The sequence below is a fragment of the Macaca mulatta genome, chromosome 14 (assembly GCF_049350105.2).
Source record: "Macaca mulatta isolate MMU2019108-1 chromosome 14, T2T-MMU8v2.0, whole genome shotgun sequence".
Lineage (NCBI taxonomy): Eukaryota > Metazoa > Chordata > Mammalia > Primates > Cercopithecidae > Macaca > Macaca mulatta.
This window is the reverse complement of record NC_133419.1, coordinates 97,678,439-97,698,981: the sequence shown is the minus strand read 5'-3', so window position 1 is coordinate 97,698,981 and position 20,543 is coordinate 97,678,439. Positions and strand designations below refer to the sequence as shown.

At 36.9% G+C, this 20,543-nt stretch overlaps 1 pseudogene across 1 annotated transcript; it reads left to right on the top strand.

Moving 5' to 3' along the window:
- Window positions 1-8,010: 8,010 nt before the first annotated feature.
- Window positions 8,011-9,169, top strand: LOC106993445 (nuclear nucleic acid-binding protein C1D pseudogene; annotated as a pseudogene). The gene has a single exon (XR_003722375.2). The product of XR_003722375.2 is annotated as a nuclear nucleic acid-binding protein C1D pseudogene (transcript).
- The last annotated feature ends 11,374 nt before the right edge of the window (window positions 9,170-20,543 follow it).

Below are 20,543 nucleotides of genomic sequence, written 5' to 3'. Positions count from 1 at the left end.
TGCCCCCACATACCAATCTATAGGTGTTCTATCTCTAAATCATCCATAGTGCTTAGTTCTTTATTTCTTCCTGATTTAGCTAACCTTTCTCCAGCATTTCATATCATTTTTAATCAAAAATTTCTCTCCTGTTTATCTCTAACCTGTTTATTGACCCTGTGTTTATAGGCAGGACTCAGATATGACAGAAATTGAAAGCTGTAGGAGGCTGCAAAGTTGGATCATTTTTATTGAAGCTCTCAGAAGATTAACCACATGACCCTGTGATTTATAACAGCAGTTATAAGCCAAGGAGTTTCATACAATTGAATAGATTTCACAAATATTCTCCACACTAAAACTCACAAAGGCTGCTTTTTTCTACTAATCATTTTTACTGGTATTGTTATTGTTAATGGACAAATAAAAGAAAAATTACTCTGAGATTAACATGCCAGATTTTAACTCTAAATTTGTTATGTCCCAAAGAATAAATTCACATTATAAAAATGAGTCCAACTTCGAATTAGAAACAGGGTACACAGTGAATAAATAAACAGAGTAATTCTCCAAAGGAGGATCTAAAATGGGAGTAAAATTAAAGTGACCTTGAAAGATTGGAAAATGTCCTGCAAAAGGGTACATTTTAGAAGGAAAAAAGTACCAAGAGATCCTTTTAGAAGATAAATAATTTAGAATTCCAAATATTGGATATAATATTGAGTCAGTCCCCTTCCCATATACCACTGATTTCATATATATACACACATATATAAAAATGTATATATACACACACACACATATATACATATATAAATATATATATACACATATATACATAGAGAGAAAGAGAAAAGAGAAAGAACACACTTTTCCATAAAGTACTATTATAAGGGATCCTATGTCCCCATGTCAGTTCACAAAGACATAGAACTCATAATAAAGCCAGTTACTTGACATGTATATTTAAAGTAAAAAACATATACTGAAAAGTTATTTTTCTTTTAAACATTAAAATACTATTTAAGTTTATAGTCTATATAAGAAAAATAAACAAATACAAAGTTTGTCAGAGCATTAACTGATGCTTGTTATTGCTTTTACTTGTTGTCAATTAATAGCCTACTTGCAAACAAATTGAGCCCATTTATGAGTTATGCAACAAAAAAGTATGAAACACTGATGGAATCATTTTTTGCTTCATATTCTCTCTCCTTCACCATTCCCAGAGATATACACCCTGTAGTGCAGAAATGTTGTTGTTTATGTACAGCATTGTACAGAGACAGCAAACTGTTTAGAACAAAGTGATTACATTCCAACAAAATGACAGTGTTTCGTTATTGGAGATATTCAGTAGGTCTCTGTGTTCTCTAGAGGCTAAACAGATTTCTTTTGCTAATACTGTGAAACAAAAAACAGAAGAGACTAACAGAAGGTTTAGAGAAGAAAGCACAAAGGGTGCCAGAAATATCGGTCCTGGTCCTCCCTTGCCTTCTATCTCTTTGGAGGATGACAGAATGGTATCAGAAAGATATTTCCCAATGGATGGATGGATTTTAATATAAAAACTGGGACTTGCTTTCCCTCTGGTAATTTCTGAAAGCTAACAATCTTATTATTCCGTGGGAATTAGCATAGAACCATGCTATTACCTGAGTGGCTACTCAGTCAAGCAGAGGAAGACAACCCAGAGAAGAGACTGAGGGTATACCTTGCTTTTGCAGAGCCCAAATAGAGACACAGCTGACCTTCTGTTTTTCTGTCATGGAAAAGGCCAAGTAGAAGTTGCCTAAAAGAAACATGTGACCAAACCAGACCAAACCAGACTGAATAGGAGGATCTTTTCCCATACATAACTATCAATCGCATTAACAGACACTCTTTCCTCCCTGGCCCTCTACCTATAAGGAGGGAGGGAAGTGAGACCCATGAGTATACACACTCAAGAGAGAAGAGTGCAGAGGAAGGAAGTTCAGAAAGGAAGGATATTGAACTCTAAAAAGTGACTGAAATAATGACTATATCAAACTTCTTCCTGACTATTCACCCAAGAGAAACAAATTTTGATAACTAGATTAATGATGAATGATACTGGAATGGATGAAGATTTAATCAAGAATGGGGGGAAAGTTAAGATTCCTCCTCTCAGCAAATTTATGGATCCAGAGCCAAGAATTATATGGGTAGTTTTCAAACTAAAGCAAGCTTTATATTTGAAGACATCTATATTTGAAGACATTTGAGAGTTATCAGATAAACCAGGTACACACAGTAGGTAAGTACAGAGTTGAATGATGTAGAGGTATGCAGCTCACCTAAGCTAGGACCATCAAAGTCCCTATCCAGAAAATGAAGACTTGAAATGCCAAGAGTATTCTATTTCAATCTGCTTTGTCTTTTGCTTTTGAAACTTCTATTGTTACTGCTTATGCTGTTGTTTTGTATTTTGGCATTTAATTGGGTTCATTGATTGAGCTTAGCTATCTGCTCTATCAAGCTTTGTCCTAAGGGGTACAGAAATAATCAGCTCAGCCTGAGTCACATGGCCACCCCCTGGAAAAAAGTAAACAGGATACTGTAGTTGAATGGTTAAGGCAGAACCAGTTTTGACGGGAAAGAGGACACTCCCACAAAGAAAAGGTACTAAAGGAAAAAAAAAAATGTAAGCTTACCACCTGAGTAAAAGAACAAGAAAAACAGAGGAAGACATTAAAGAGAATAGTTATGTGAAAAATTCTAGACTAAGAATTCCTACTGAACTTCACAGCTAAATCAAAAAGAGAAACAATAATGAAATTGTTCCTGAAAACTAATAAGATAATGCAGAGCAGATAATTGGGAGAAATAAAACTTAGCTGCATAGTACATAGTGCTTTCCTTAGAAGGTTTATATAACAATCCTCAATTAAAAAAGAAAAAAGTAAGTATTAGGACAGGAAGAAAGAGTGGGCATCATATATTAAATTATGATTATATGATGCCTTATTTTGAGAATTAAAGGAAAACTACCAACCATTTAACCTTCTGATAATCTGATGTATTAGTCCATTTTCACACTGCTATAAAGATACTACCTGAGACTGAATAATTTATAAACAAAAGAGGTTTAATTGACTCACAGTTCCACATGGCTGGGGAGGCCTCAGGAAAGTTACAATCATGGCAGAAGGCAAAGGAGAAGCAAGCACCTTCTTCACAAGGCAGCACGAGAGAGAGAGAGAGAGAGAGAGAGAGAGAGAGAGAGAAAGGAGAAAACACCAGACACTGATCAAACAACCAGATCTCATGAGAACTCACTATCAAGAGACCAGCATGGGAGAAACCACCTCTATGATCCAGTCACCCCCCACCAGGTACCACCCTCAACACATGGATTACAAATTGGATTACAATTTGAAATGAGATTAGGGTGGGAACACAGGCAAATCATATCATTCTACCCTTGCCCCTCCCAAATCTTATGTCCTTTTCACATTTCAAAACCAATCATGCCATCATGTCTTTCCAACAGTCCTCCAAAGTCTTAACTTATTCCAGCATTAACTCAAAAGTCCAAACCAAAGTTCCATCTGAAACAAGGCAAGTTGTTCTGCCTATGAGCCTGTAAAATCAGAAGCAAGTTAGTTACTTACCAGATACAATAGGGATGCAGGCATAGGGTAAACACACCCACTCCAAATGGGAGAAATCGGCCAAATCAAAGGGGCCACAGGCCTCAAGCAACTCTGAAACCAGGCCAGGCAGTCATTAAATCGTAAAGCTCCAAAATCTTTTTTGACTCCTTGTCTTATATCTAGGACATGCTGATGCAAGGAGTGGGCTCCCACAGCCTCAGGCAGCTTTGCCCCTGTGGCTCTGCAGGGTACAGCCCCTGTGGCTGCTTTCATGGGCTGGTGTTGAGTGCCTGAAACTTTTCCAGGTACATGGTGTAAGCCGTCAGACAATCTACTTTTCTGGGGTCTGGAGGATGGTGACCTTCTTCTCAAAGCTGCACTAGACAGTGCCCCAGTGGGGTCTCTTTGTAGGGGATTCCACCTCATGTTTCCCTTCCACACTGCCCTAGCAGAGGTTCTCCATGAGGGCTCTGCCCCTGCCTGGACATCGAGGCATTTTTATACATCCTCTGAAATCAAGGCAGAGGTTCCCAAACCTTAACTCTTGTCTTCTGTGTACTTGCAGGCTGAACACCACATGGAAGCTGCTAAAGCTTGGGGCTTGTATCCTCTGAAACAATGGCCCAAGCTGTATCTTGGCCCCTTTTAGCCATGGCTGTAGCTGGAGCAGCTGGGATGCAGGGCACCAAGTCCTGAGGCTGCACAGAGCAGCAAAGCCCTTGGCCTGACCCACAAAACCATTTTTCCTTTCTAGTCCTCCAGGCCTGTGTTGGGAGGGGCTGCTCTGTAGATCTCTGGAATGCATTGGTGACATTTTCCCCACTGTCTTGGTGATTAACATTCAGCTCATTACTTACGCAAATTTTTGTAACAGGCTTCAATTTATCCCCAGAAAATGTGCTTTTGTTTTTTACCACATGGTCAGGCTGCACATTTTCCAAACCTTTAGGCCCTGCTTCCATTGTAAACATAAGTTCCAATTTCAAACCATCTCTTTGTGAACATATATAACTATATGCTTTCAGGAAACGCCAGGTCACATCTTGAATGCTTTGCTGTTTAGAAATTTCTTCTGCCATATACCCTAAATGATCTCTCTCAAGTTGGAAGTTCCACAAATCTCTAGGGCAGGGTCAAGACGCTGCCAGTCTTTTTGGTAAAGAATAGTAGCAGTGACCTTTGCTCCAGTTTGCAATAAGTTCCTCATGTCCATCTGAGACCATCTCAGCATGGATTTCATTGTCCATATCACTATCAGCATTTGGGCCAAAACCATTCAACAAGTCTCTAGACGTTCCAAACTTTCCCACATATTTCTATCTTCTTCTGAGCCCTCCAAATTTGTATGACTTATGCCAGTTACCCAGTTACGAAGTCACTTCCACATTTTCAAGTTATCTTTATATTAACAGCAGTGCTCCAAACACATGGTACCAATTCTCTGTATTAGTCTGTTTTCACATTGCCATAAAGATACTACCTGAGACTGGATAATGTATAAACAAAAGAGTTTATTTGACTCACATTTCCACATTGCTGGGGAGGCCTCAGGAAACTTACAATCATGGCAGAAGGAAAAGGAGAAGTAAGAACCTTCTTCATAGGCAGCAGGACGTAGAGAGAGAAAGGGAAAGCACCAGACACTTACCAAACAACCAGATTTCATAAGAACTCACTCTCTATCAGGAGAACAGCATGAAGGAAACTACCCCCATGACCTAGTCACCTCCCACTTGGTCCCTCCCTCAACACCTGGGGATTACAATTCAGATTACAATTTGACATGAGATTTGGGTTGGGACACAGCCAAACCATACCACCTAATCAGTACTCAGAGAGATTGATGGGTAAAATGTGGTCTTTGTGTTAGTGATTCTCCAAACTCAGGTGCATCCTAGAATCACCAGGAGTGCTTATACAAAACGAGGACTTCATTGGTTTAAATTGAAGCCTGAGAAGCTGTATTTAACAATGCCTCTAGCAATTCTGATTTAGGTAACCATGCTTGGGCACTATTCAACTTTATATATACTATTCTCTCAAATATTGACTGTCTGAACCATTTATGTAATAGGACATTGGATGTGTTTCCCGTAGATCCATCTGCCTTTGCCCTGCTCTCCTCTGTCTGTCATTGGTGTGTGTAGGAGCCTAGGAAAGCAGTTGACTCTGTAGGCTCTTTTTCCTAGGCTGCTGTATCTGGCTTCCAGATGGGTTTAGTGAAGGGGAAGTACTAGTAGGACTTTTGATAGGAGGGAAAAAAGAAAGGCCAGGGTATTCCTACTATCACCACCACCACCATCCCTACACTTCTACCACACTCCTGTACTCCCACCATCACCCCTGCCTGAGGTTGCATTTGAAATGTTGGTCTTGTCTCTTTCATGGCTCCACCTCTATGACGGGCAGTCCTTAGTAGAGTGCCCTGACTTCTGTGGTTTGGTGACCATATCTCATTTCTTTTCCTGGACTTTGGAGAGCCCTGGAAATAGAAGTCATTTCCAGCTGTTGTTGAGCTCTTGGTTGCTTCACAGTCCCCTGTTTGCATTCACAGTCTTCCATAATCCTTGTGACTGATTATCTGTATTAAATTATTTCAATTTAAAAACCTACAGTGAAATTCAACCATATCATGCCTGATGCTGTGTGATTAATTGAAAGGAGATCAACATATTTCAGATAACAGTCACATATGTAATAAAATTGACATTTCAGATGACAGTTGAATAGGTAACAAAGGTTCCTATAAATATACATAAAGATGACTTGTAATTTTCACCATTTAGAAGGCTACCATAGTGCTGTATTAGAGTGGAGATGAGTTTCATTATTGCCTAGATATATAGTAGACTATACTCAGAAAACAGCTTTCTATTGACTCAAATATTGTAACATCTTTGGTAAAAACCCATTTGCTTCATAATATACAGAAAAGTTAGTTTGTCCTAAAACTTTTGATAGCAGAAGTTATCAATTATTTTATCATAAAAGAAGTTTCATTTGGTTCCTCTGGGATAGAAAAGTTAGGGTCTTCAAAACACACTCAGATCACTGAAAGAGTTTCCAGGATTATTTGATTTGGGCATAGTCAATATAGTTGCTATTACTGAGGAGTAATTATCCAATAAATTTGGTTAGATCCTAAGTTACTCCCAGAATATGAAAAGCAACACACTATTATTAAAACTGTACTGATAAAATATTTTTATTTATATTGAATGCAGATATTTTTAAAACACCTTTCATGAGAGAAGAAACAGAATATAGATGCGGACTTATTTATGTGGCAGTTCTAGGAGGTTATCTTTTCTCCAAATATTCTCGTGGTTGCCATCACTGATTATTATAGAAGATTGGGTGATATTGTTAGCTAATTACACTAAAAAGTTGACTACATATATACTTATTAACAGCTAGAAATTTAACATACAACTTTTCACCCAATTAGCAACAATAACTAGGTAAAATGAGACTCTACCAGAGCATCTTCTCAAAAGAATGTTTATTACATGGCACTACACTTGTAAGTAACTGCTACCTTCCCTGTTAGAATGAAAACTCCATGAAGGCATAAACTATTGCTATTTTATCTCTAGTCACAGTATTTAGGACAGTCCCTGGCACAGAGCAATTGATGAGAAAATATTGGTAGTGTGGAAATTAATTAAACTGAACTAAATTGAATGGAGAGGATTGAGTTTTTAATTTATATTTTGTACTAAAATCTTTCTGCATCATCATGAAACCTCCTAATATAAACGATTTTCTCTCCTTCCTTGTCCTGGAGAAAAAGAGAGACTATGAGACTCTCAAGACTCTCCATCTTTTCCGTTGAGGTCAGGGGACCAGGAATGAAATGGCAGCCAGGCCTGCACATGTGGCTTACTCAGTGGTTACTGAATTGATTCTCTGCTATCCTTACTTTTGACCAATGTGACCAAAAAGAAATACCATCTCTTAAAAATACCCCTGTTTAAGATATCAAATTATTTCTCATAAGTAAATGATAAGTGGGAAAGAGAGAATATATTATTAGAAGTAGCCATACACCTGACAGTTATGCACACACAGATATCCTTTAAATTAAAAAGACATGGATGCAGCTGGAAACCATCATTCTTAGCAGACTATCACAAGAATAGAAAACCAAACACTGCATGTTCTCACTCATAGGTGGGAATTGAACAATGAGATCACTTGGACACAGGAAGGGGAACATCACACAACGGAGCCTATTGTGGGGTGAGGGGAGTGGGGAAGGATAGCATTAGGAGATATACCTAATGTAAATGACGAGTTAATGGGTGCAGCACACCAACATGGCACATGTATACATATGTAACAAACCTGCATGTTGTGCACATGTACCCTAGAACATAAAGTATAATAAAAAAATTAATTAATTGGCCCGACCGCTTTCCGGGAGACTGTAGTCGAAGGCCCTGAGTCAGCCATAATGGCAGGTGAAGAAATTAATGAAGACTATCCAGTAGAAATTCATGAGTATTTGTCAGCGTTTGAGAATTCCATTGGTGCTGTGGATGAGACGCTGAAGACCATGATGTCTGTTTCTAGAAATGAGTTGTTGCAGAAGTTGGACCCACTTGAACAAGCAAAAGTGGATTTGGTTTCTGCATACACATTAAATTCAATGTTTTGGGTTTATTTGGCAACTCAAGGAGTTAATCCTAAGGAACATCCCGTAAAACAGGAATTGGAAAGAATCAGAGTATATATGAACAGAGTCAAGGAAATAACAGACAAGAAAAAGGCTGGCAAGCTGGACAGAGGTGCAGCTTCAAGATTTGTAAAAAATGCCCTCTGGAAACCAAAACCAAGAAATGCATCAAAAGTTGCCAATAAAGGAAAAAGTAAAAGTTAACTTTTTGTTTTGATGTACACATATTCAAAAAGTACATCTTTTTTTTTTCCCCTCCACAAAATAATTCTGTGGCAGGACAAGGTTTAAATGTATTTCTTATTGAATTAATATGTTAATTTACAGTAAATATGTAAAGCTAAATACTTTCCTTGCCAAAGATTGTTATCTTTATTGATTTGCACTGAAGATTTTAACATTGTGATATATTATATATTTATAATTTACCATCTCTTTTGATGAGACTCTTATTTCTTTATATAGGTCAATCTTGCAAGTACCATTTTATAAGCAGCTGTGAAATTTACGTGAAATGTTCTTTGTAAACATTTGTACTATTTTAAATGAATAATGACCTTATGATGTATGCTATCTGTAGGCCGAAATTATAGGTACATCTGTTTTCACTATATGACATTAAGAAAGCATGAAATGACTTAAATGTTCATTTTTTTCTGTAGTTATTTTATCATGTTTTCATGATTTTAGGAATTACTGCTTTGTTGATATTCAAAGTGTGAAACTAAAACTTTATGGTTGTACTTTAATTCTTGGCATGTTGCCTCTATGTCCCATTTAAAATAAAACACATTCTCATTAACTTTAGATGGGAAATAAGGTTGTATGTTGATGGATGAATTTTGGCATGATGACCATACTCTCTCAATAAAGGCTGAAAATGTTGTTAAAAAAATTAATTAATTAATTAAAAAGTACAACAAATTATTTAAATAATTTGCAGCTATAGATATGGTTCATAAAATAAAATCATATGTAGGAGTAGGTGTGCTGGATCATTCCATTGTCAATTTCATAGAGCTGGGAACAATGTGATTCAGAATTCCCTTCCCTATATGGTTCCAGGTTAGAGTTGGACAAAATAGGAAGCTGTATCAGGTTTGAGATGCAAAAAAATGGAGTAATGATGTCTAAGTCTGCTATAACAAAATATCATGGACTGGATGGCTGATAAACAATATAAATTTATTTCTCACATTTCTGGAAGCTTGGAAGTCCATAATAAAAGCACCAGCAGATTTGATATCTGATGAAGACTTGCCCCTTCATATATGGTCATCTTCTCCTTTTGTATTCACATGACAGAAGGGGTGAGGGATCTCTCTGGGGCTTCTTTTATGGCACTGATCTCATTCATGAGGGCTCTACCCTTATGGCCTAATCACATTCCAAAGACCCCACCTCCTAGTACCATCACCTTGGGTTTTGGAATTTCATCATATGAATTTGAGGGGGATGCGTGCATTGTCTACTACAAACAGCCATTATGCTCTGAAAGATTCCAAGGTCTTAATTCTATAATGGACAGACACAGAGGCACACACCTGGGTCCAGTGTGCCATCTCTTTCCTCCACTTTGTATCCAGTTTTTTTCCCCAACTGATGGCCAGGCTGAAGAACAACAGCCTCAGCCCTCCCCTAGATGCTTACCTGTTCACCCCAGAGTTATTAACTGCACAGACACCAGAGCTATCCATAGCCCAGTGTCCCCTTGGCTGCACCCATAACGCAACTTGTTTGTCAAATATCCTGAAAGGTTCTACTTGTCCACCTGTGCCAGGGATCTTCCAGCTCCCATATCTAGAACTCTGCTTTTTTAGTTCCCCCCACAACTGTATAATGAATCTTTTATCACACATCACCTGTAGTGCTTCTGCTTCCCTAACTAGACTCAACTGATAAAATGGATTTTTTATGTCAAACATTATTGTTAGGATATCTCTCTTCTCCAGTTTCATCAAATTAGATATCAATACCTATTGATAGCAGTAATCTTATCTTAATTTTAAAAGATTTGTGGAATAAAATGTGCTATTCTTTTACAAAGAGAACTGCATTATATTCAGATACTATGTAACTTCTAGAGAACCTTCATAATATTTTATATTAGTAATATCATAAGTAAATTGACACCAATGTAATTCTAATTATTTATATAATAATATCAGGATGTTATTATTTGAAACCTTTTATTTTCAATTTTTAAATATTTGTTGTTTAATATATATTAATATAAGTGATATCAGGAGAAAAGTCCATGTTTTATCTCTTCCTCCTATTAATGTCTCACTACAGAAAATTATGTCCAAAAACATAAAGAAGTGCTTAAGGAATCAGAGATTGTTTGGCCTAAAAGAGGCTCAAAAGCTAATTCCCCATACCTTTGTTCCTATTCTTGTGATTTCACTTACCCATTTTATACAGATATATATTATTGACTAGACTATGAGTTTGAGAGCAAATTTTCTTGAGAACAAGAATTGCATCCTATCTATATTGGAATCCCCAGTGACTAGCATAGTATCTGACACAGGTTGGCATAACATTTTTGAATAAATGAATGAGTGAAGTATTTGTCCACCCTTGCCTTCTGTCAGGTACCCTTTTCTACTTACTATAGCTACATAACAAATTATTCTAAAACTTATTGGTTAAAAACAAAAAGTCATTTGGTATATCTCATTGTTTCTGTGGTTCAGAAATTAAGGAGCAGCTGAGCTAGCTGGGTGGCTCTGGCTTAGCGTTTCTCATGGTGTTATAAACAGATGGTGGCAGAGACTGGGGTCATCTCAAATGTTTCTTCATTCCTTTGTCTGGTGTAGTGTTAGGAATACTCAAACAGCTGCGACCGGAACACTCAGGGCTCCTCGCACATCTTCTCTCTGTGTCTTTATAGTCTCTCCATATGATCTCCATAACATGGCGGCTTTAGTTGTAGCCAGACTTCTTGAGGATGGCTCAAGACTCCCAATGTCTCTAAAAGAGAGACAGGCGGATGCTATATTGCCTTTATTGATCCAGCTTAGAAGTCATGTGGCATGGTGCCATTTTCACCCCTTTCTATTCACTAGAAGTGAGTAAATAAGGCCAATCTACATTCAAGGCAAGGAGAATTAAGCTCTCCCTTGTATGGGAGGAGTATCAAAGAACTTGCAGACAGGCTTTAAAGCTTCCATATACCTTATACAAATTCACACAAATATTTGATGCTTTCTTAAGTCACACTACTCATCAGTTTTGATACTCTACCAAAAATACACACACACACACACACACAAAAATTAGCCAGGAGTGGTGGCATGCACCTGTAGTCCCAGCTGCTCGGGAGGCTGAGACAGAAGAATTGCTTGAACCCAGGAGGTGGAGGTTGCCATGAGCCAAGATTGCACCACTGCACTTCAGCCTGGGTGACAGGCGGAGGCTACATCTCAAAAAAAAAAAAAAAAAAAAAAAAAAAAAAGAAGAAGAAGAAGAAGAAAAGTAAAAAGAACGGGTCTACGTTTTCGTATTAAAAGCTTTCTAATATATTGATAAGCTCAGAAAATGGTTATCATGAATATAACAGTGGATTTCACTTGCATCAGGTTCTAACTTTCCCTTTAGACAACCAACATCCCTCTAAATGTCAAAGCTCTAACTTCTGTTTTGAGGGTGTTATAATACCCACAGCCATCACAAAGTGGAGTTTCCATAAGGGATAGTTTATAAGGGGCTCAGCAAAGTTGTAAAGCACAGACACTTCTGCTGGATGGTTCATGAGCATAATGCAGATTTCTGTTTAAAAAAAAAAAAGAAAAAAAAAAAAAAAAGCCTTCACCAGAGAGTAAGGAGCATATTCCAGCAAGCCTGGGAGTTTATTTCAGTGGTTAAGAGTAACTATCAGTCATTGGCTCCCCTCTGTGTGATCCCTCAAATTTGGCAACATACTATGTTGGGTTGTCTCTCAAAACTTACTTCCTGTTTTTTATGTGGACCTTCCCTGTGTCGTCTCTGCTTAGGTCCAGTGGACTTTCCATCTCATGCACATGAGCTCCTGAATAAGCCTACAAATTAAATTCTCACAGAGTGAAATAATATGACTCCAACGTTGGAATAATCCAACATTCTCTTTTCTGTTTTTGTAGCATAAATTCTATGTCCTTCTTATTTCAGTAGACTTTACTTTTGATAGCCAAGGGGCTTTTCATTCAATAAGCAAATATATATTAATCACCTTTTATATGCCACACACTACTTTACATATTTAGGATATTTCAAATGAGCAAAACAAGTAAATATCTCTGTTCTTGTAACTCTACAATGAACATAACAAATAAATTATATAATGAGAAGTACTGTGGATAACATATGAAATACAGCAGAGAAAGGCTGATCAGAGCAGGAAAGGGGAAGGCAGGTTGAATACCAAAAGCTTTGCTTTCACAATCACTTTTTTTTTTTTGATATATGCTTTAAGACAAGGATATTTCAGAAGTACAAAACTAAACTTCTTTCTTTTTCATTCCTACAACTCCCCTAATGTTCCTCAAGGCAATGTATTATCTCTGCCTGCTAAAGGCAAAGCTGTTTTGCAGAAGTGTGGAAAAGAAAGGCATACAAATTAACATTTTAGGATGCTCTCTCACTATATCAGTATTAGAGCCTACACCTTCCAGAGACAAGAATCTTCTTACAAGTATTAAATTCCTCACTTATTCTTACTAAGATATAACTATTATTTTTAAATAACTCTCTTCAGGGAAGATAGAAAAATCATAAAATATGCATGACTAAAAATATGCATGACCACCAATCCTCTGGAAACGAAAAAAAAAATGCCTTTTAATAACTGACTACCTGTTCCTATCAACCCAATCACTTAACATTGCAACAATTCATCATATAATGCCATCAACCTAAATAATAGATATGAAATCGGCCTTGAGCTTCTGTAATAAAATCTTTCTGAAAAATAAGCAAAACAAAAATAAAAGCACAGAAAACCTTGAGCAATATACAAAATCAAAGATTAATTTTTAAATTTAGCACTTTCTTTAGAGATTGTTGTAAACTACAGTGCTGTGACTAAAAAAAATATTGAAATAATTAAACTTTTTTCCCTTACTTTCATACCTCACTCTACTTATACCTGGTAAGTCTTTTCTTAGACACATGGAATGGTAGAAAGTATAAATAATCTGAAATCAAAGGTACTTGCTATGTTTTTATAAAAATCTGTAGTCTTTTGACAAGATAAAATTAAGAGAGAGAGAGAGTGTATATGTGTGTCTGTGTATGCGTGTGTGTTGTGTCTTTGTATGTGTGTCTGTGGTTGGGTAAAGAAAGGCTTTTGGAGACAAAGAAACATGATAGATTACTCCTGATGGGAAAGTGAAGAGAGATCTGTGGGTGATGGTGTGAGAGTAAAAGTTTTGACGATACAAGATAACAGCCCAGAAATCAGAAAGAATGGCTGTATGATGCACACTGGAACCAGATTTAAAGGAAAGGGTCTCAATATTATCAAAACTGTTACGCCATCAATGTGGAGTGTGTCAAAACATATGACAAGGCAGGTTTAAAGAATGACGAAGAAACTCAGACACATACAGGCAAAGAAAAACAGATAGGAAGTTCTAGAATAAAATCGCTAAATTACAAAACCATTACCCACAATGAAGGTCAAGTAGTCTTTATGCTTTGCCTTACTTACAAATTTTTTTTATTTTTTTCCACAGGTAGTTGTAGACCCATTCATACTGAGGGACCACCTACAGGATGATATACAATGGGCAGGTCCACAGAAAGTATCTAATTAATAATATCTAGATGGATACCTGGAATCCTTGACACAATCCTAGGAGCAGGAGGAAAGGAAAATCCAAATGACTACAGTTAATTTTTTCATCAGCCAAGCAGGATGGGGATTTGGACACAGACTTAGCAAAGAATAATAATACATAAACGTCATGTTTTTGCACAACCTAACATGATATCTAAAATTTGTTATCAGTAACAAATAGCACGATTAGATTATGAGATGCCAAAAGTTCATAAGAAGAACACAAGAACCCAAAAGAAAATCAACATAAATGATCCATCTTTTGTCTGTCTTAAAAATAGCTATACTTACTTTAGGCTCTGGTGGTTACAGTAACAGCATGGATGGGAATGAATTGAAGAAGCATCATAATATGATAAAAAGCTGTCAGCTTATTGAGATTGTGAAATGTTTGCATTTTTAATTTTGGCTTAAGAAATCATAGAGCCTGGACCTCTGATAGTGGAGAGCAATAGGCTGTTATGCATTGTTCGTGTTTCCACTGACAAGATCAGCTTGATGCCCCTCTATCTGAATCTGAAGTCAGCGAGGGATAAGGGAGCATGGCCACAAATGATGTCCTGGTGTGATAACAGCAAACTGTTACTCTGGTCTCTTGCTACATCTCATCCTGTTGTGTTAATGGGCATGTTCAGAACTCCTTTCACTCCTTTCCTACTTGCTCACCTATGAAACCTTAGCAAATCACTTATCTCTCCAGGCAAAGTGTATCCACCTATGAGGTGACGGGTCAGACTCCAGCCTCTTTCCAGCTCTCACAGTCTATGCTTCAACATACCCACCCACCAAGCTCTTTATGAAAATATGACTAGCCAGCATTCAAAACCTGGACTGCTGATGATCACAACCAAAACCTAAGGCAATACTGATAAATGTCCATTTTTTAAAAAGAATTACTTAACTACCAACATAATTTAATAATTTTAAATTATTCAAAATGAAATTATATCCAAGTGCCCCAAATCATACCTTTGTAGAAACCAAAAGTTAGTTGTAAAAAGAAAATTGTGCCGACAGTCTCAGAAAAAATTTACTAGATTCAAAGGGAAGAGTGTTTCAAGCAAACACACCACACATACAAACCTGAAAACTCATTTAAAGCCAAATACATCAACTAAATAACTGGCTTAAAAAATAAAAAAGAAAGAAAAGGAAAAAAAGAAACATTTGGATGCAACTCAGGAAATTCCAAATCAACACAGACAAACAGGTAAACAGGGAGAATGACATTGTCTCCATCTAGCCTGACTTGAATTCCTCTTTTACAAGTCCCCCGTGTTGTACACACATCCTTGTATTCTGGATACCTTGTTTACAACAGGCACAGACTTCTGTAGGGAGCACTTATATTTTTTCCCAATATTTCATTTGCAGTAAATAAAAGTTCTCTTCCATTGGGGTTGAAAGGCAACAGATGAAACAGCCTGCTCACCTTTCAATATTCCTGACTGCAAAGGATCTTCTGTAAGCATCAAAAGAAAAGCTTTCCCAGAATTCAGCAGAAAATAAACAATGAAGCTCATATTTATTTTGCAACCCCTGGAGGGTTTCCAAGAACTTGGTGATCTCAGTCATTAAAGAAACTGCTGGCCTATGGGGCCAGGCCTCAGGAGTGCAGATCTTCCTTGAAGAAACGTGAGATTAAATGATAGCTCTCTACAGACAGAGGAGCTTAAAAAACAAAAAACCCTACCAGTACTCATATTGACTCTTGGGGTATATTTTCAATGTAGTGTGCAAACAGTTTAGCTACCTGACTGCCACTGATGTCAATGGTGGCTGCAGAGTTAAATCCTAATCTGCCACTTTCGATAGGGACCCTACCGCTTTCTTCTCTTGCTACCACAGAGTTCATTTTGTTGCTGATAAGAGGAAAAAGAATAAAAGAAATCATTTGGCTTATAGCATCAGGCATCAGTACATTCAACTAGTGTTCATTTGAAAATGTTTGAGAAGTCAATTGTATGTAAATTTTGCCAAGACCAAACTGCACATGAGGTGATAGTCATAATAAGTATCATGATTTAATCATGATGTAATTCATATATGCATCCAAACAGCAAACTGTACCCAGAAAATGTGTTTATATTAATCTATATTACTTATTTCAGTGCTTTTTCATTAATCCTTTTAGGGTTCTTTGCGTCTTATATGTCTAAGAGCAGTAAACTCTTTTCCCAGAAAGAGGTACATATATTCAATTTTGTTAATAAAATTACACAGGGTTTGCAGAGTCCCTGACATCCACTCATGGATATGACCCCCAATTCAAGAATCTCTAGTCTAGCAGATGCATCTAAATACCATAAACCACTCTTTGTGTTTGCTGTATAGGAGCATTAAAAGGAAATTTCAGGTATTTGAAGGAATGGTTCCAAATAAAGCTACTGTGCTTTTCATTGCTATTGTTTTATTCATTTAATGAAGAGAACCTCTCAGTGTTACCACGTTGCCTATGTGGCATGCCTACATGGCCATTCTAATGAGAAGTCTGACAGTCAATTCAGTAACAACCACCAGCAACCAGTTAGCAACTATTTGTTCTATTCAGTTAACTCACAAAGGCTATCTGTTCTGCATACCTTATTTGGTGAAGCTAATTCATATTTTTGAGGAGCTCACTGCCAAAATCATTCTCAAGATTTTAATCTCTTAGAAAATAGTAAGGAAGCTGTACTTTCCTTCAACCTTTCTAGTAACAAACCAGTCCCTGAAATGACAATAGCAGTCAGTTACACACTTCTGAGCTTGTATACTATGGTATGTCAAAGGCAAGCTTTTAATAACTCGTTAACATTTGCCTTTGACTGAGTTCCTACCATGTTCAGGGTACTCCATGGAGCTAGAAATGGAAGGAGAAAATTTGATTTCTTCCTCAAGGGTCTTTACAATCTCGTTAGCAGATAAAAGAGAGAGGGACAGGGCCAGTAGAAATATAAATACACATCTACCAATGTATAAATACAGTCATTTCACAATCTACTACCAAAAAAATCCATAGTCTTTTGACATGATAAAATTATATATAGAGAGTGTGTGTGTGTGGAGAGAGTATTGTTACACAAAGGTTAAGAAACGGAACTGGGAATCATGACAGGAAAACAACACCATACTGAATAAGTATCAAGAACTTTGAAGAGAGTAAGAGACATGATTTGGAAAGGAGCAATTTTGAAAGCATTTCATTTAAACTTTTATCGGAAATTCCTCAAAGTTAGAGAAGTTTTTAAGTGGGTGGGGAATGTGTATTTCAACAAAAATGAAAACATCATTGAGGATGCCACTAGAAATTAGGACATTTAGAATCTATCAACATAAAGGGTCATATATCTGAACAGGAATTGTCCTATCCAGGTACCATTTTTTGGATGCTGTTCGGTCCACACTGAGCACTCACATATTGAGAGAAAAGATTGACTAGGTCTATTAGGTCAAACACCTCTACTGAAGTCAGAAAGCATTTTTACTTGAGACTTTCTATAATTAACTAAATAATTAGTAAATCAGAACTTAGTCCACATTGTTGATTACATTCGTCAGTTTATTTTAATATATGTAAGTGCTAGGAAGAGAAGGCCGTGATCCCTGGCTAGGGCTCCACCCCTGGGCCTGTGCCCACGGACCTAGCTGAGGACAGGCATTTCTGTTTTCCTGCCCAAATGTTACATTTCCAAAGACCACCCTGACCCGCCACGCCCAGTCCTGTGCCTATAAAACCCCCACTTCGAGCCCCTAGCGGGCAGGCATACAAGCAGCTGGACATCAAGGGGAACACATTAGCAGAAGAAGACACAAGCAGCTGGACATTGAGAGGAACGCACTAGCCTAAGAACTCAATAAAAGACACCAGCAAGCTCGCAGGCCATTGACGGGTGGAATGACACAGAGTTTGGCCGTGGCAGTGGGAGGAGAGGCCAGGCCGCTCAACCTACTGACTCCACGGAAAAACCACCTTCCCACTCCATCTCCCTTCTGGCTCCCCATTCTGCTGAAGAACTACTTTCACTGAATAAAACCTTGCACTCACTCTCCAAGCCCACGTGTGATCTGATTCTTCTGGTACAAGGCAAGAAACCCCAGGATACAGAAAGCCCTCTCTTTTAGCCATGAGGCAGGGAGTCTAACTGAGCTAACACAAGCTGCCTGCCAATGGCTAAACTGAAAGAGCATACTTTTGCCCCTGTGCTACCTCCTGGTCTGAATGTGGGTCACTTTTTTTGCCCCTAAAATCCACCAAAAGACCAAGGGAAGCCTGTCCAACATCATGATCTGTGGTCCCAGGGAAGACATTCTGTGTGATAGAAGTGAGCTTCCTGACAAGTAGCTGGGATACTTTCTTCATTCTTATGACAGCCAGGGCTGCATCCTCAGTGAGTAATAACCACTATGTAAATAAGGTACCTGTAAGCAAACAGTTTAAAATCTAGATAGCTAGATGTTCTCAATAGAAGTACTTACAGTAAGGAAGTCATTTTTCATTACTAAACCTATGTGTAATAGGTTATTTGCTATGCAGGAAACTTAATTCTTGGCTCTAAAAAGAATCTTAATAACAGCTCAAATGACATCAACACCAAAGGTATGTATTAATAATGTTATTACATGAAGCAGATGAGTAAATTACAGTTAGGCAATCTCCCAAATATTATTATGAAACACCCAAAATGATTTTCCAAAGGTAATTGATTTTTTTTTTTTTACTAATAGTCATAAAATGTTTCATGGTACTTCAGATTTCTATTATAAAAAATGAAGTAATATCTCTATTACTGATTAAGAAGCAATATACAGTTCATTCTCTTTTTAGGAATTTGCCCTGTCTGGTCTTTATTCAACAGAAGTAAAACATACAGAAATTTGACATATCAAATTCATTTATCAGAATATAAATTGCCTCATAAATGGTCTCACTGATCTTTTGATTGGCAGATAGTACCACGCAAGGAGGGCAGAATTGGTGATTATCAAATGTCAGGAAATTGAATGATATTTGAAAAAGACTAGATTCTTTAATATTATTAAATTCCCAGAAGGTAGAGACCATCTCTTATTCATCTCCTAAAAAAAACCCATTCCTGTGCTTTGTCCCTTAAATATTTGTTTGAGTTTTCTTCTCAAGGGAGACTAATGAGACTAATCAGTTTTTAGACCACATTTCCAATGAAAGTAGTGTCACTGCAGCCCAAGGAAGAAATGAAGCCTGCTATCCATTGTAAAATAAATATAATCAGAGTTATTAAAGTGATCATTTATAATAATAATGATGAAACATCTGTCACATGAGTCAAGATTTATTTGGATGTAGATAAATTAGAGTCAGAAAAGTCTGAAACAAGAAAAAAAAGGTATAATGGGTAACCTACTGATCATTAACAGAAACAAAATGTTAAGTTTTCACCTTGACCCAAATCTACTATCTATCACTTTTTCCCATTGGAATTAGGGGATTAAGAATTATTAAAACCTAATGAGAATTTTTATCCTTCTTTGACTTGTGTGTTTTCATACTCATCTCCTGGTGGAATATTGACTAAAGCTAATTGGCAAGTATTTCAATGAAAGACAAATCCTTTACAAACCCTAGTATCCATAAAAATCGACAAGTTTCTGTTAAGAATATAGTTTGCTGAGCTCCACCTTCACAGATTCTAATTTGGTTATCTAAAGTTGCAATTTTTAAATTTTTAAAGCAATTCCCTCTAAATAGGTGTTTGTATCAAACACACTGAGAAACATGTCACAGAAAGCAGTTCTTATATATTGGTTATGTGTAAATACAGAACTTTTTATTATATGTTTGTAATCGACAAATACAACTGCAAAGGACTTAATGCAAGTAAATTCAATAGTCACTTTTAAATATTTCCTAGGCTTAGACTATCTCCCAACCTTCATAAACCCCTCAATAAGCAGAGAATAAACAATAAAATCCAATCTGTGGAAAAATCAACATACAATTCTATTTCTTTACCTTCATGAAAAAGTTCTATTTTGAATTTTCCCTAACAGATATAGTACCCAAAAGGTGACAATATGATTGATGTCATCATGAAAACACCTAAAAAGAAGATGTAGCCATACACATATAGACATCATATTGCTTTAAGAAACCTTTTCATCATTCTGTACCTATTCCCAATAAGAGAGAAGATATGATTTGAAGGGAAAAAAATGTGGAGCCATAGGTTTTTTTAGAACAAATCTAGGATTAGAATTTTCCCATGACATATACCACTCATTTCTTTTTAATAGAGTATAACAAGCATTAAAAGAAAAAGAATTGTTTCTTTTAAGTTAGCATAAAACAGTAGGCAATAATAGCCTTGAAAGATTCAAAATAAAGGCAGTAACAATCTAGATGAACCTCCAAAGAATAAGTGTTATAAATAAAATTTGTATAGTGTATCTTATAACGCATGACCTTATTTGAGTCTCACAATAATTCTGT